The sequence below is a fragment of the Lissotriton vulgaris genome, chromosome 1_1, assembly GCF_964263255.1.
Source record: "Lissotriton vulgaris chromosome 1_1, aLisVul1.2, whole genome shotgun sequence".
Classification (NCBI taxonomy): Eukaryota; Metazoa; Chordata; class Amphibia; order Caudata; family Salamandridae; genus Lissotriton; species Lissotriton vulgaris.
In genome coordinates this window covers 1759344438-1759359165 of record NC_141685.1, presented here as the reverse complement: position 1 = coordinate 1759359165, position 14728 = coordinate 1759344438, and the positions used below count along the sequence as shown (strand labels likewise).

The following is a 14728-nucleotide window of genomic DNA, read 5'->3' as shown; positions in this document are numbered from 1 at the left end:
TGGCGCCAGGGCCTTCCACGGAGCACCGAGACGACTCCGCCCACCTCAGCCTGTACGTCGCTGCACGTCCCTCGGCTCGCCGCTTCACTGTGGCTCGCGGCTTTCCGGCCCTCTGGGATGCGGTCCGCTTCTACGTTTCCCGCACTTCGGATCAGCCAGAACTCCGACGATAGGTGCCGCGCCAGTCGCCCCAGGGCACTCCTGACTCAGGGGGGAGAAGGGGGCACACAATCTGGACGCTCTAATGCAGGATAGTAGTTATTAACGGCGGAGCTGTGAGCTCTGGCGGCCATCGAGGTTGCCGGCAAGCTCCACCCCTTCAGGAGAAAGACATTAATAGAATTCCACAAATGTTGATTGGCTGGTGAAGGTGCTCGGGATATACATTATGTAATTGTAATTTGTCCACTTTAAAACATGAAAATTCTTTGTTTACATAATATGTGTTTACCTTTCAGTTGGATTGTAGCATCTAATGCATTAAAACTAGTTTTATTTACTCGCACAAATAAACCAATGTTTACTTTTTTATCAATGTCAAATCTTTTTCCACGGTAAAAAAGCTAGATTATATATGATTAGAATTTGAGGCTTGGTATTGTTAATTTACTTGTGATAATTGTTGACACTGAATTTGATTGTATATTTTGTCTGCTGTTATATTAAACTATCAATAACAATAATACAAATCTTCAACTTTGCGTTAGGTTCTGAATTGTATCAACTTTATCTGTTGGCGCAGCTCTACTGTGCAGTAGTAAGGTGCATGTGAATTGTACATAATGGCAATGAAGGGATGGCTTTCATACATTTAGCACAAAAGTACAGTTGCTGACAACCACATGAACACCATCCAGTTCAGAAGGTACTTGAGATACATTTATTGAAAATGAAATAACACAATTGTATTTGCAGAATTATTTTTTTTACAGCAAACATGATCCTGACATTGTGGAGATTGTACTTCCTTATACAGCCCTTGAATATGTATTGATTTTGGTCTTCCATAGATTGAGCTGCTGTCTTTATCCTTTGCCTGCCTAGTATGTGTTCAGGGTATTAGGAGAGATATGGGTGATAGTATTTTGTTATTTTATTATTTTTGTTTTGAAAATTACCGATTGGTAGCATTTATTTGCTCATGGCTGATTCCCCTTTTGACACCATTCTCCCTCTAATGGAGTCCTTTATTTCAAGTGGCTCCTACTTCTCTAGACAAAAGCGTATGTCTAGGTTTGAAATTCAGATAAATCTCTTACCCAATGACATGAAAGGAACCTGATTAAAGTCCTGGAATTAATAATTAACCCAGGAATGCATAATGCTCCTTGTAAACATACTCCAATAAAATAAAATGAAAGCTTTGGGTGTTTGATGATTTTTAAGTGGCTATTGAAGCTAGTGATAACTATATGGGCTAATTCTGTCCCTCTGTATTATTACTTCAAACACATTTTACTGTGAGGGTGCTTCACCGGTGTGCGTTTGTGCAATCATGCATAATTCATGAAGTGATGTAAAAAAACATGACTGAACTTACTACCCTACAACAAAGTTACCATTGCACTTTTTATTAGTAGTAGCCTTCCAGCATCATATGTACCTTAGCAGCTGTCACATTATGTGAACAGACTGATGTACTCAGTGTTAAAAAAGTGCTAAAACGAGGCAGAAGAGGCATATTAACAATTTTACAATCGTTACTCGTTCTTTAAAGACAGTCCGGATTCAGAAGAGATGTCTATTGGTTGTTATGGAGTTTATGTTAATTGTTGGACTTTTTAACCCTTAGTAACTTCATAACACTCATCCATATTCAGGAAATAGTTGAACAGAAATCACAAAAAACACACTGTGATCCTGGGTGGCGTGTCTTGAGTGCAAAGAGTGGGCCAGCTTTTCTTCGATTGCCCCACAATTCTATCATCCTGGCTAAATGATCCAAAAGTCTATAATCCTGGCTAATATTTTTTAAATACCGGCTTATCCAGCTTAACCATATTCATCCCAATGTTCACATTAAAATATGAAGCACAATATATCTATATATAATCCTCTGAGTGATATGTGCATCCATGAACATTAAATATCTTTTTCATTGCCACAGGGATCATTAGAAAATATGTTTATAAATTAGTCTTTCTTAGACATTATAAACGCGGTACACATGTCGGAAGTCTTTCTTCATTGCCTATCACTTCTGCGTTCGTCACCGTAAACGCCCACGGACAATCGAGCTAAGGTACTTATTGCGGCGCGGCGTTTGCATTTGTTAGTATCCGGCACTACGAGCAGGCATCCACGCGGGACGTTTGAGACCTTCTTACAAGAGGTAAATGGTCGATATGGGAGGCATTATATATCTTTTATGCGCTTTCATCTGAGGGACACGTTTTGAGACACAGCTTGTGTCTGTTTTTTGCCTTCCCTTAATATGCAGGGCTAACACGGAGGTATTCCCTCGTGTCGGGTCGAGGGCATTCTATTGGAACCCTGAACCCCCGGAAAGTCGTAAACGCTCCCATTGAAGAGTGAAAGTCGCCATTAACCATAGAGTTACCGCGTGCATTGGATGCAGCGCTTTTTAACTCTTTGTGAGTATATTAAGAGATTTATGTTAATAGCTACTGGTTACATCTGGTGGCTGTTTAGCTAACAATGGCTTATCCTTTATTTTCAGCTCCCAGCCATTACGCTGGATGTGCCATTAATACTGAATCAATGATAAAGGCTCTCGCCATTTGTTTCAATCAGTAAGTAACAAGGGTGGATAGCCACCATTATATGTATGATTCACTATGACGTTTGTTTTTGGTTATCCTGACATCTGTGGCACGTTATGTGCATATATAGCTATTACGCTTTCTTTTTATTCTGGCATCATCGGCACGCTATGTGCAGACAGAAACATGAGGACTGTGTTAATTATCCACATCTCCGTGTAATAGAGCTGTGTTCGGGCAAGATATATTGCCACCTATAAATATGGTAGACATAAGATGTTTTCCATGAGGGCTATGCCACCAACATCTTAGTGTAACTATCCCCAACTAGATCGACAAGAAGCTCTTTTGTGGCAAAGTGGATATATGCCATTTAACTAACATATGAGCCAACTGTGTTAGGTATAGAAGTAAGCATTGGCCTTGATATGCACTAAATGTGATATCTATCCATTTTTGCAATTAGGAATTCTATGTTTTTAAAGAAGATATTTCGCTGGACGAATATCTCTACCTCACGCTAAGGAGGAAGCATACCCCTTATGCTACACTGCTATACCCTTTGCTGGGTCGAGGTAGGTGATGTACCATGACTCTTCGTATTGCCACCTCTCTCATGTCTATTTATGGAGTGATTTCTTCACTAAGACCCAGACCTTATAATAATGTTTGACCACATATCACTGGATTTGAAATTTGGTCACATGAGCAAGGTTGTTTATACTGATGTTAAATATGATGAGCTTACCTATTTGATGAGTTTACCTATGTGATATGAATTCATTGGTCTTGGGCTATCAATTGGTTAGCCCTATATGTAATTGATGTTGTATGTTCTGTATATTGGAAGCAATGTTTATGTGTGTTCAAAACTTAGCCAGATACATTATGTTTTGTTGGGGATACTATTTTCAACTTCTGTTGTTTAATTTCATCTGTTGTGTCTATTAGTTATGACTAAGACTGATTTTATTTAAATTTCAGAAGTATTGGGAAACATTTATACACATTTTCCTGATGAAGGCAGGTTTTATCTGAACATACCGCCGAAACGCGTCGATGCAAGGAGTTAATCCGGGATGATAAACTGAGGGAAATTCAAAATAACTGTTTAGTGTTTGAGTTTAGTCCTTTTTCCCTGAAGCTCCTTTTTTATTGGAATGTTGTTTTTATTGATTATTGTTTCATCCTGTATGTGTTTCCCGATTTTTAGTTTCTAATTTATGTAATGTATGCTAATAAATTGTTTTAAATACTTTATTTCTTTAGAGTGTTTTCACATGTTTTGAAGTGTTTTACCTATTTTCATTGCTTCCTTGTTATATGGTTGGTATTTGTCAGATCACTGTTTGTTAGTATCTATGTATTAATGTTAATTCGCCCAAAGGGAATTACTTTTTGACTTGTGTAAATTATTGATCACACCTTGGTCGATCAGGCACATTTTAAGGATTTTAGGGGCCCTTGGCCAAATATATTTTAGGGTCCACTGTTCGGAACACCTTTGAATTTATGATCCAATTTCAGCTCTTTCATGCCCTCTTTGGCCAGGTAACAGACAGTGCACAGGGACATTTGTCCAGATTCTAAACATGTTTACACCTAATATTCAAATATAGTAATGTGTGCTTTCAATATTGTAACTCAGCAGAAGGTCACTAATATTACAGCAAATAATCCCTGTGACACCCTCGCATTTCTCATATGTGAGGTCCTGTTTCGATCTAAAAGAAACATTTTTTATGAATGTTACATGAAACACAAAAACTCAGCAAAATGTCTGTAATAGACTCTCTCACACATCAACCACATTAGAAATACATTAAAGGGTGGACTAGTGAAGGGTGTGTTGATGTTTTATTTGTGTTGAAGTATTTAAAACAAAGGTAGGTAAACAGTATTAAAAACAATCTTTTTAGTAATTATTGAAGGTCATCAGAACAGCAGAACAGAGCTGGCTCTATAAAGGCCGACCGAAAGGCTGGGGCCCGGGGCTAGAGCCCTCTTTGCCCATGCCTTAAATCGTCTCTGGAATCGCTCTTCGAACAGGGGTTGTGTCAACCACTGTTCACAAAGTGGCAGGTGGATAGCTGGACCTGGAAGAGTGGCACAGCATCAGAAATGCATACAAGATGGTGGACGTGACCTGGATCTTTGACTGAAGGGAACCAGACACCACTGGAGCAGTTTAACACCTCCCCACCTCTCCCCATAGGCAAGGTGCCTGCAATGATGATGGGCAGCACCCAGCCTGCTTTGGGTGCACACTTCGGATGCACCCAAAGCAGGCTGGTGATGTTGCACGTTGCTGCTGGAGGTAGGAGAGCCCATAACCCGGGCTCTTGAGGCGACTAACATAACTGCTCTTGTAAGATGCTCATAAATTACAGTCTCAAGCCAAGGTTACTTTGTTAGAAATGCAAACAGTGTTTTCCAACTTCCGAAACTACATTTCACCCTCATGCAATACCACATGCCACATGGTTGATTTAGCTTAAAAGACCATTTATTAGTACAGAGTTGCAACCATTACTCAACTTATTAACATTAGCAATAACCTCAAACTTCATACATATGACATGAATATGACAGTCCCATTCCTCCCCACACCATTCACACCTCACGCCACTTTACAATACAAACCCCTGATGTCATGCTTCATTCTTCATCTTTTCACTCCCCGACATCATTCCACATGCCCATTTACACCCTGAGTTGCTCCACCAAACATCCTTCAATGAAAATCTTTTCCCTGAACAGTGCATCTGACTGACCATCTTTAGTCACCTGTGCTCCGCCCCAGGGGTGGATATGCCCACCTGTGACACCACCCCAAAATATCACCAACCAGGAAAACACTGTATGTCGTTTTCCTGCCCCATACTACTTCTGCGCCTTTCACACTTCAGAGATATGTTCTCCTGCACTAGATCGATTCATTCAACAATTACTCTTCACATCTTCCAACTCAAACATGTAATCCACATTCTCCAACTGTGAACGGTGCACCCCATTGTCCTGGAAAAGACATTGCTCCTTCTCTATACCCTCAGGAGCTATTACCTTAATGTCCCTGGCCATACAGAAAACCCTCATCACCCTATTGAGCTTCCTTCTAGCTTTGTTGATTGAAGCATGTTTCAAGGCCCCCCTCCAAACTCTGTGCGGCACAATCTCAGTCCAGACCAAACATGCCCTCAGAAAGTTCATTTTGTTCTCTTCCAAGTCCCGCTGCATATGCTGAAGCTGCGTTAAACCCAACAACCGAACCAGGTCATTCTCAGCCAGATGAATCAGGAGCATATCTGGGTAACCCCTTTGTGGAACCAGCGACGTCAACAATGTTAGCAAATTACCGCAAGCATCCCCGCGTACCCCACCATAGCACCTCATTATGGCACCTCTGTAGTCCCAGGATCCGTCCATAAACCTGCTGGTCCGCATACTTCACTGTCCAGTGCGCAAAGGAATATCCCACATCCAGGTTGCCACCTTATTCCCTGGGTTGAAGAAAAAAAGGCAATTAGCTCTGGCAAACCAACCCCAACCCCCCAACATGCCTGGAATCCAATCATTTCCACACATAACGCTCACAGCACCTTGACCTACACCTGCCAATCTGTTGAATCCTTCCCCAAGACCATCCCAAGTGTGCAGCTGTCTTTACATAGCCGGCGCAATCCAATGCTCCACACAGCTAGCAACTGGAAAGCAATAACTCTTCTGCCATCTTCATGACAAAAAACACCTCCTTCCCTCGACTGGGCCTGTCCTGGAACTCAAACCATTCCCACATAGGAGAGACCTCCTCAAAAAGCTCCAAAAAACATCCAGATCACGGATAGACGAAAAACAGCAACTTCAAAGCAATCATAGCAACAAACTGGTAAAACTGCCAACAAATCTTACAACAACTCAAATGTAAAAGTCTCCTGCAACTCTGCCCTCCGCACACCCCTTTCTCTGCCCCACCCGTACAGGACACAGCCTCATCTCTGGCAGGTTCAAAGCCCTAGGACAATTTGTCATTGAATGAAATACCCATCAACTTTCCCACATTGATCGTGGATGATAAACCTTTATCAATACAAAAAAAAAAACACAGCACTCCACCTTAATTTTCCCGCCAAACCTACATCCACTCCTTCGACGACCATCCCACAAATTTCCCAAACTAGCTCCATGCCAGCTGGTAGCTCCTCCTGGTGGACTCAATGAGTGTCGTCTTGATCAGACCCCCTACTCACACTCCCCCAGAACCAGATTTTGGCTGACAATGGTGTCTTGACATCGTCTGCTCCTGGTGCCAACTGCCTGAAATATTGCCAATGCAAATGGGGTAAGGAGTCTGCTATATCATTGTTGGCACCAGAAACAAGCTTAGCCCTGAAAACCACATTCAAACGCAAGCAAACCAGCATAGATCTCGTCATGTCGTCCACATGGAACAATACCGTCCTGTTCAACAACTCACTGCCATACGCACGGACAATGCACCAACAAGGGAAAAGCTAAAGGAAAGCAATGCTACAATCCTGATTCAACCAGTGTGCCGGCCATTGTTCTGCTAGCAACCTCCCATCCCATCCAAGAACAGACCAAAGCCTGAGCACCTGCCACATTGAAAAAGAACTGAACCTTCCACACTGTGTTCTCGTCCCAAAAACTCAAAGACACACCATTGAAGTCATCCATGAAAGTCTGCCATATGCAAAGGTTAGCTCTTACAGCCAAAGGAATGTACACCGTGTTATGTGGCAACACCGACCCAGACATAGCCATGCCAAGACGTCTGCAAAAAGTCTGATCTGCTCTTACCACTCTACATGCAAAATTCAGAAAATCAAGCAGCTGCTGCACCGACCTCAGCACAGTCCTCCACTCCCCAATCACTTCTGCCAGGAAACCCTGATCTCCAGCACTTTCACCTGTGGCAGCCTCACCACCCACTGCACAGAGTCAAGCTGAATGCCCAGGAATGTCAAGACCTGTCTAGGACCCTCTGTCTTCTCAGGGGCTTAAGGCACCCCAAAAACCTGCGCCAAAGATTCAACATGCCAAAGCACCCTATCGCAAGTCCCAGCAGCTGTCATGCAGATAAATTTGAAGACATCCAAATAATGAGACACCTTTAAATGGTCACTTTCTTTGCTAGAATGTACTAAAGTTCTCAAACAACATACACGAAATAGCACAACTCTTGTCCGCATAGATGGCGCGCCCAAATTGCATGCCAAACAAAGAAATATCAGGGGGGGGGGGGTGTATTGGCAGCAGCTGAAAAGCTGATTTGATGTCACATTTTGAAAATTTGGCCCACAGCCCACACTTTCTCACCAGGCGAAAGGCATTACCCACCGAGTCATATAGCACTGTGGTGTCTTCTTCTGCAATTAAATAATTGACCAAAGCACCCTCCGGCCAAGACAAATGGTAAATCATTCTGAATTCCCCAACTCACTTCTTAGGCACCACACCCAGCGGGGAGTACATCCGATCCGGCAGGGGACAATAAAAAAACAGGCTTGCCACCTGACCTTCAGCTACTTCTTTGTACAATTGTGCCGCAACCAACTCAGGGAGTTCATTGGGTGACTTCAAGTTGTCTGCCCACCTACAACCCCTAGGAGCATGGTACCCAATCTGAAGCCATCTGTGAAACCCCATTCCAAACACAGTGGTGCCTCTCTGTCTGGATACATGAAGAGCCATGGTACCAAGGCCTCCACCTTAATTGATGTAGGGGCCCTTAGGCACAGACTGCCCCTGCTGTCCCCTCCCTCTGGAATTGTTCCATTGTTCCATGGGGTTGGCCAGTGTGAAACACTGCGTGAGGGGGTGCCACCCCCCCACTCATAACATTGGTATTTAAATTTGCATCGGTGTCAGGAGCAAAACTCCTTGGTGAAGTTCCAACATGACCCAAAGCTGGGTCCAGTTGGTTTTAGAGCATAACCCGCTCTCTGCAGACCGAGAAGTAACAGACAGGCCCCTTGCAGTATGCGTCCAGGCAGTGGATTAAGTGGAAGACATCCACTGTATCCAAAATTCAGAAACCACCTCCCCAAAGGCTTATTTGGATTAAGGCTCACCGACACCATGAAATCCTCATTGTAACTAAGCCAGGCATAACCCCCAAAGTGCATTTGGGCCTTTCAAATGATGTCCATGCACTCGAACAATGCAATCACCCTGTCAGTGTGTCATTCAACGTAAATACTGGCATAGATTAGAAATGGTGATATCCAATTCTCCATGTTGAAAGGGACCCTGGTTCTCCTCGTCAACTCTCATTCCTCCTCTTTGGAATTCTCCTTTGCCTATATCTCTTTATGTAGTAGTTTGAAAATGTCAACATACTTATGTTTCCAAATTCTATTCTTAGTCTTGTCAGCGATATGGGAGCCCAGTGGCATTGTCAAACCCATGTAAGGCAACCTCTTCTTGTGTTCCTCCTCTGTTGCAGCATCCTTACCGACCACCCTCAGCCCTTCAGGGTTGTCTGTCGGAACCCCTTTACCACTGACCCTCTTGCAGTAAGCCACTAGTTTGGGCGTCCCTGTTGCCAGGGAGGCAGCTCCATCGGAACCCCTGCATCTTCAATGACACCGTCCCCAACACCCACAGACTTGCAAGTTTTACCCCTACACCCGGGTGTCCTCCATGTCCCACACCGCCCACCAATCGCCTTTACCTGCTGGCAAGTCACTGACATCCTTCTCCTTGCGACGTCCGCTGCTCTTCTGAGTCACTTTGTCCATGGCCATGGCCACTTGACCCAGGACCCCTGGACTCAGGACCCCCAGACCCTGGCTACCCTCACCAGAGCCCCAGGTCTATAGGTTTCATGCACAAGACAGATTCCCTGGCCCTGCACATCTGTAGCCAGTGCTCCTCCATCTCATATATGAGCGAGCACTGTTCCAGTATTCACGTCTCAAGATCCACCCCTTCCCATTTACTGGCAGAGTTGGCCCCGGACACCAAATACCCTTGGCACCCAGCAACACCCACATATGCATGGGTGCTGCCTCGAAAATCTACCGCCCTCATCCGATAATAAAAGCTCCTCTGCCATATTGCCTAAACATAGTGGTAGGCTGCGACTCCTCCCAACGCTCCTAGATGTGACCGCTGAGCACTTTGTGCTCTTCAGTTGCCTGCCCCCACCTTTTTGCAGACATCCCATGCAGACTTGCAGGCGGCCACCGTGGTGGCAACCCAGGTCTGATCCAGAACACCAGGCAAGAGCAAGTCAGCCCTATCTGCACCGCCCAAAGTGTGTAGCACAGCCAGCAAGGCAACTTTGTCTGGTGCCGCCGTATCCTGGAATGGACAAGAAAAGGCCTGAGGCAGACCAGGCCCCAAGTCACCCAAACTTCCTCCCGATTAGACTTAGCCCTACCATGGTCCTTATGAGTTAGGAAGAGGCCGGACACGCCCTTCCTGACACCTTTATAGAATCCTATTTACCCACCCCTTCCCCCTAACTGGCCTATCTCTCCCTGTCCTGTGCCTGACATGCACGAAGCACCCCGGGGAAGACTGGTCTGCGACAGCCACTTCTCTCGTGGGCCAACATGGTTGTGAGTAACTTTCAAGAGAACTCTGATATTGATTGAGAGTGAATTAGTTGAGGACACCTGGCTGGGACAGATGTTTGCAGGATTTGGCTCTTGGGGATGGAACTTCAATAATCTGGACACAAAACAGGTGCAACTCTGATGTGGGAGCATAGCATCTTTGCCCTCTCGGAATCGTGTGAGCCGTTGGTGATGCTTCTTGGTGTGCTTATACTTGCAACAACATACATAAAGGGCTAATGCTCCAGGCGGCCTAGTCAAAAGAGTCTGAACTGGACTAGGTCACTAGTGGGCCCGTAACACAAGGACCCATAAAGAGTGGCAGGGGGTCTGAGCATGAATACAGTCCAACATTACTCACACTTCAGACAGTGTGTGCTTTGAATAAGGGCACCACAGATTAGGGACAGCAGGGTCTGATCCTCGGGCACGTAAACACCTCAGCAACTTGAACATATAACAAACAGTTCAGGTCTTGGCAAGTCATTGTTCGCATTTGAGGATCAGTAGATAACTCAGTGCTGATTCCTTGGTGGACCAATGCTGACCTGAGTCAGGTGGCATTGAACTGAACAACGTATAGAAAGAGCTGCTGCATCCAGTGACCCAGTCAGTGGAACCCAGAATAGGCTAGGCCTCATGCAGGTTTACTACACAAGGTGCTCCTCATTAAGGAGCCATGGGTGGATCTAAAACCACTAGAGCACACGCCAGCCGCACCTAAAAGTGCAGGCTGAGAATAAAAGCATCAGAGAGGGAGCACACTCAGGCCCATCACATTACGATTAGGAAGAAGAGGGAAACCATGCCCTTGACTAACTGAACCAAATATATTGGAGGCAATTGCAGCTATTAGAGAAGGGCATGACATAAAATAGAAAATGTGTCAGTTGATGTAAATCTTCTATGAGACAATCAGAAAAAATTGGCTGATAGTCTCAGGAAACTATGCTGAGTGAATTGCAACCCATCATAAAAGAAACACAGAACCAGGTCTACGATCTCCTGGGGAGGATACACTTCTTTGAATTGCAGAAAATGCAGAAGACCGATTGAGGAGGAGAAATGTAAGGGATGTTAGTCTTCCGACCCTAGACAAGGTTTCAGAGCAGGCCTTTTTTAAGATAGAGCCCTGGGCAAGAGGCTTTGGCGCCCTTGCTGATACTAGCAAATTAAATGAGTCAGCAGCGGGCCACTATTGACTTCACTGGTCAATAGGGGCCCGCTGCGGACTCATTTAATTTGCAATGACTGGCCCCTGAACACAAACATCTACGGACCTCCCCCAGGTCACCTACATTACCGACAGCTTAGTTGCCTCACACTGATGACGGTTTTGTTGATGTGTCAGCAGGGATGAGACGGTGAAGGGAGGGTAAGGAAGGGGGTAATGGGGTGTTAAAAACATGGCACGCTGTATGTTAATGAAGGACTAAAAATACTTTAAACTGGCAAATCAGACAGGTATGAGCCGGCAACGGCACAGGCAAGGGAGGAGCCAGACAACAGGGGTGCTGCTGTTGCATTACCATATTACACACAGCTCTGTGTGCCTTTCAGAGTACTGGCGCCCCGGGCTTGAGCCCAGCTCGCTCATGCTTAAAGGCCGGCACTGCATGTCTGCAAGCAGTAACCCTGTACTCTTGGATCCTGCAGAAGCGATGCTCTCTACTATCTCTCCCCACCAAAAATATAACAAGCATTTGCAATGCAATAGGTTTCGCAAGGTTGCCAGTAACTGTACGTCTTTTACAGCCAGCCTTGCTTCTCGCAAGCAAGGACTATAAGTACAAAGTGCATGTTTACGCACCGCTTGCAGGTTTTCAAAACACATAAATAAAAGGCATTGTCATTTACAATGCCAATAGCTCTAACTCTCGCAAACGCGAGACCTATTGCATTGCAAATGCTTGCTGTTTTTTACGTATGATGACATACAAAGTTATATAGGAAGCAATCGTGTTACCCTGGTTGTATTTGTGTATTTCTATACTGAAATATGGACAAATGCTGTTTGTATTTGAGTGCGTCTCCTTGGTGTCAGGACTGCAAGTTTAATAGCTGTGCATATTAACTGAATAGAGTTCAAAAGAATGAAATGTGTAATGAAGCTTAAATAGCTTAAGATGCTTGATTGTCAGTACCACAAGACTGTTCTTAGCAGGGTATAGTATTTTATTATATGGGCCTAAGTCACTCACTAAAACATACAGACATCAAAACACGAGAGACATTTTTCAGCTAAACACATTTGGAAATATACAAAATGCTAATTATTTTTTACTCTCCCCAAAAAATGCCTGTAAGATGAGAAAACCATAATTGTGGCTAAATATACACCAACATGTAAAAACACGGAGCTCTAATCGTAACAGAGAGAACAAAACTCAGTGTAATAACAAACCGCTCCCAAGAGCAGCGTTTAATGCCAGGCAGAGACCAACACTGAATAGAAAGTTGCTTCAGAGAAAGTAGGCGACTTTCCTGCTTTTGCTCCCCTCGAGGAATGGGTTTTGATTCTGGTAGTGCGCTGGGCACATTTGAATTAAAACTGAGTGGGAGTAAAGTCTGGTCGGGGTGGGTAGGAATAGACCTGTCCAATGGCACAGGCTTCTGGTTTGAAATAGTGTGTGGAAACAGCGCGTGCCTGAGATATAAAAGTGCAGATAAAGGCTGCAGTGAATAATAAATTAAAACAAAGTGGGAAATAAGTCTGAAGAGCAGGAGCTTCGGGATGTCAGGGGAGGGGTGATTATACCTGTGCAATCGCACAGGCTTCTGGTTAGGAGCGTTGTGTGGAAGCAGCGCACGGCTGAGATATAAAAGTGCCTTAAAGGCTGCAGTGAATAGGAAAATAGTGCTCCCCAAAAAAAGATTAAGCATTTGCAATGCAATAGGTCTCGCACTTGCGAGAATTTGAATTATTGGAATTGTAAATGTTTTTATCTATATGTTTGGGAGGGAAGAAGGGGGGCAATCAAGACCGATTATCATTTTGTGTGTGTAAAAGGCCGCTTTATTTGAAACAGGTGCACAACACATTCATTAAAACTGGCAACCCCCTAACAAAACTAAAGCCTCTCTAAACATCGAGTTACCTGACCCCTTAGGTTTTTCTCTCCCCCACCCCTACGATCCCCACATGATAAAATCCCCCCACCCTGCAATATACAAATATACAATTCAATTACATCCTCATAGTATCCAATTTCCTGCCCTACATCCTAACTCCAAAACCTGCCAAGACCTACAGACCTATCTGCCTTCTTGCAACTGTAACTAAGTACCCTCTAATGTAACCCCAAAACTGTTTACCCTTTCCCCGCTCCCGTTCCTCAACTCCCCAAACATTCGATAAAGAACCGAACTCCAGCCAAATTTGGCCAACATCAAAACAACTCCGCCAGCACCTGTTCCAAGCGACAAATACATCAATGCCCCCCTGTGCACCTGTCCCAAACACTGCCTCCCTAACAAAATTATCCTTAACTAAAAAACCTCCTCAAAACCCAAACCCCAGGGAGGGTGGGAGGGGCAAAACTGACTGCCGCTCCCAGCCACCAGGTTTCAATACCTAAAATGGTGGCTGGGAAAAAGCGGACCCCCACTATATACCGTTGGGCTGCCTACATCACGATTGGGCTGCCTTTGGGCTATTCCCAGGCAGCCCAAAGCGACAAAATGGCTGCTCCCTGCTCGCCCTCTTCCCCCTCCCAAATCTGCCCAGACCTCGCGGCTCGGCTGCCCCCCAATCCCCCTTTGGTTGGCAGTGCAGTGGCCTTTGGGACTTTATATTTTTAGTGATGTACTTTCTAGCATAAGGAAATAAATAAATACATACAAAAGATGCACAGGATCTAACCTTGTGTAATGTATTGAGGGAGGGCAGAGAGACTGCTAACAGAAAACCAGGGAGAGAGAGCCAGGAGGAAGAGAGTATAGGAGGCACACTGCACGTGTCTGGAGCTGCCGTAGGACATCTGTGGACATCTGTGGCAGTGGCACCCAAGATGATCTCTGAGAGTGGATGGGGGTGGAGCAATAGAGGTAGACGAGAGAAAGGGAGACACTAAAACAAAGATAAGGAGAGACAGCACTACTGTGAAAGTGCCCCCACAGCGTGCTTCCTCGCCATGCAGGGTAAGGCGAGACAGCAGAACAGAGAGAGAGAGGGCTGGGCAAGAGTGAGCAGGGAGAGGACAGGGAGACAGAAAGGGAATGCACTGAGTTGTAGTGAGATATCGCTCTGTGACATACGGTCCTACAGCAAGCTATGGCGGGTACGGGTCGTGGGTAAATATGGAGACCATCTCAGGCAGGAAGCACAAAAGTCAGGAAAGTCAAGAATCCAGAAGTAGGACACAGAGAGCAGGATTCCATGGAGTAGAGTCAGAGGGGGACGCAGCATAGAACAGGATTCCT

At 44.9% G+C, this 14728-nt stretch overlaps 1 long non-coding RNA gene across 1 annotated transcript; it reads left to right on the top strand.

Moving 5' to 3' along the window:
* The first annotated feature begins 2258 nt into the window (after positions 1-2258).
* Positions 2259-3923, top strand: LOC147751172 (uncharacterized). The gene is made up of 5 exons (XR_015299952.1): positions 2259-2332; positions 2441-2594; positions 2681-2753; positions 3190-3298; positions 3708-3923. It is a non-coding gene; the product is annotated as an uncharacterized LOC147751172 (long non-coding RNA).
* Positions 3924-14728: the final 10805 nt, after the last annotated feature.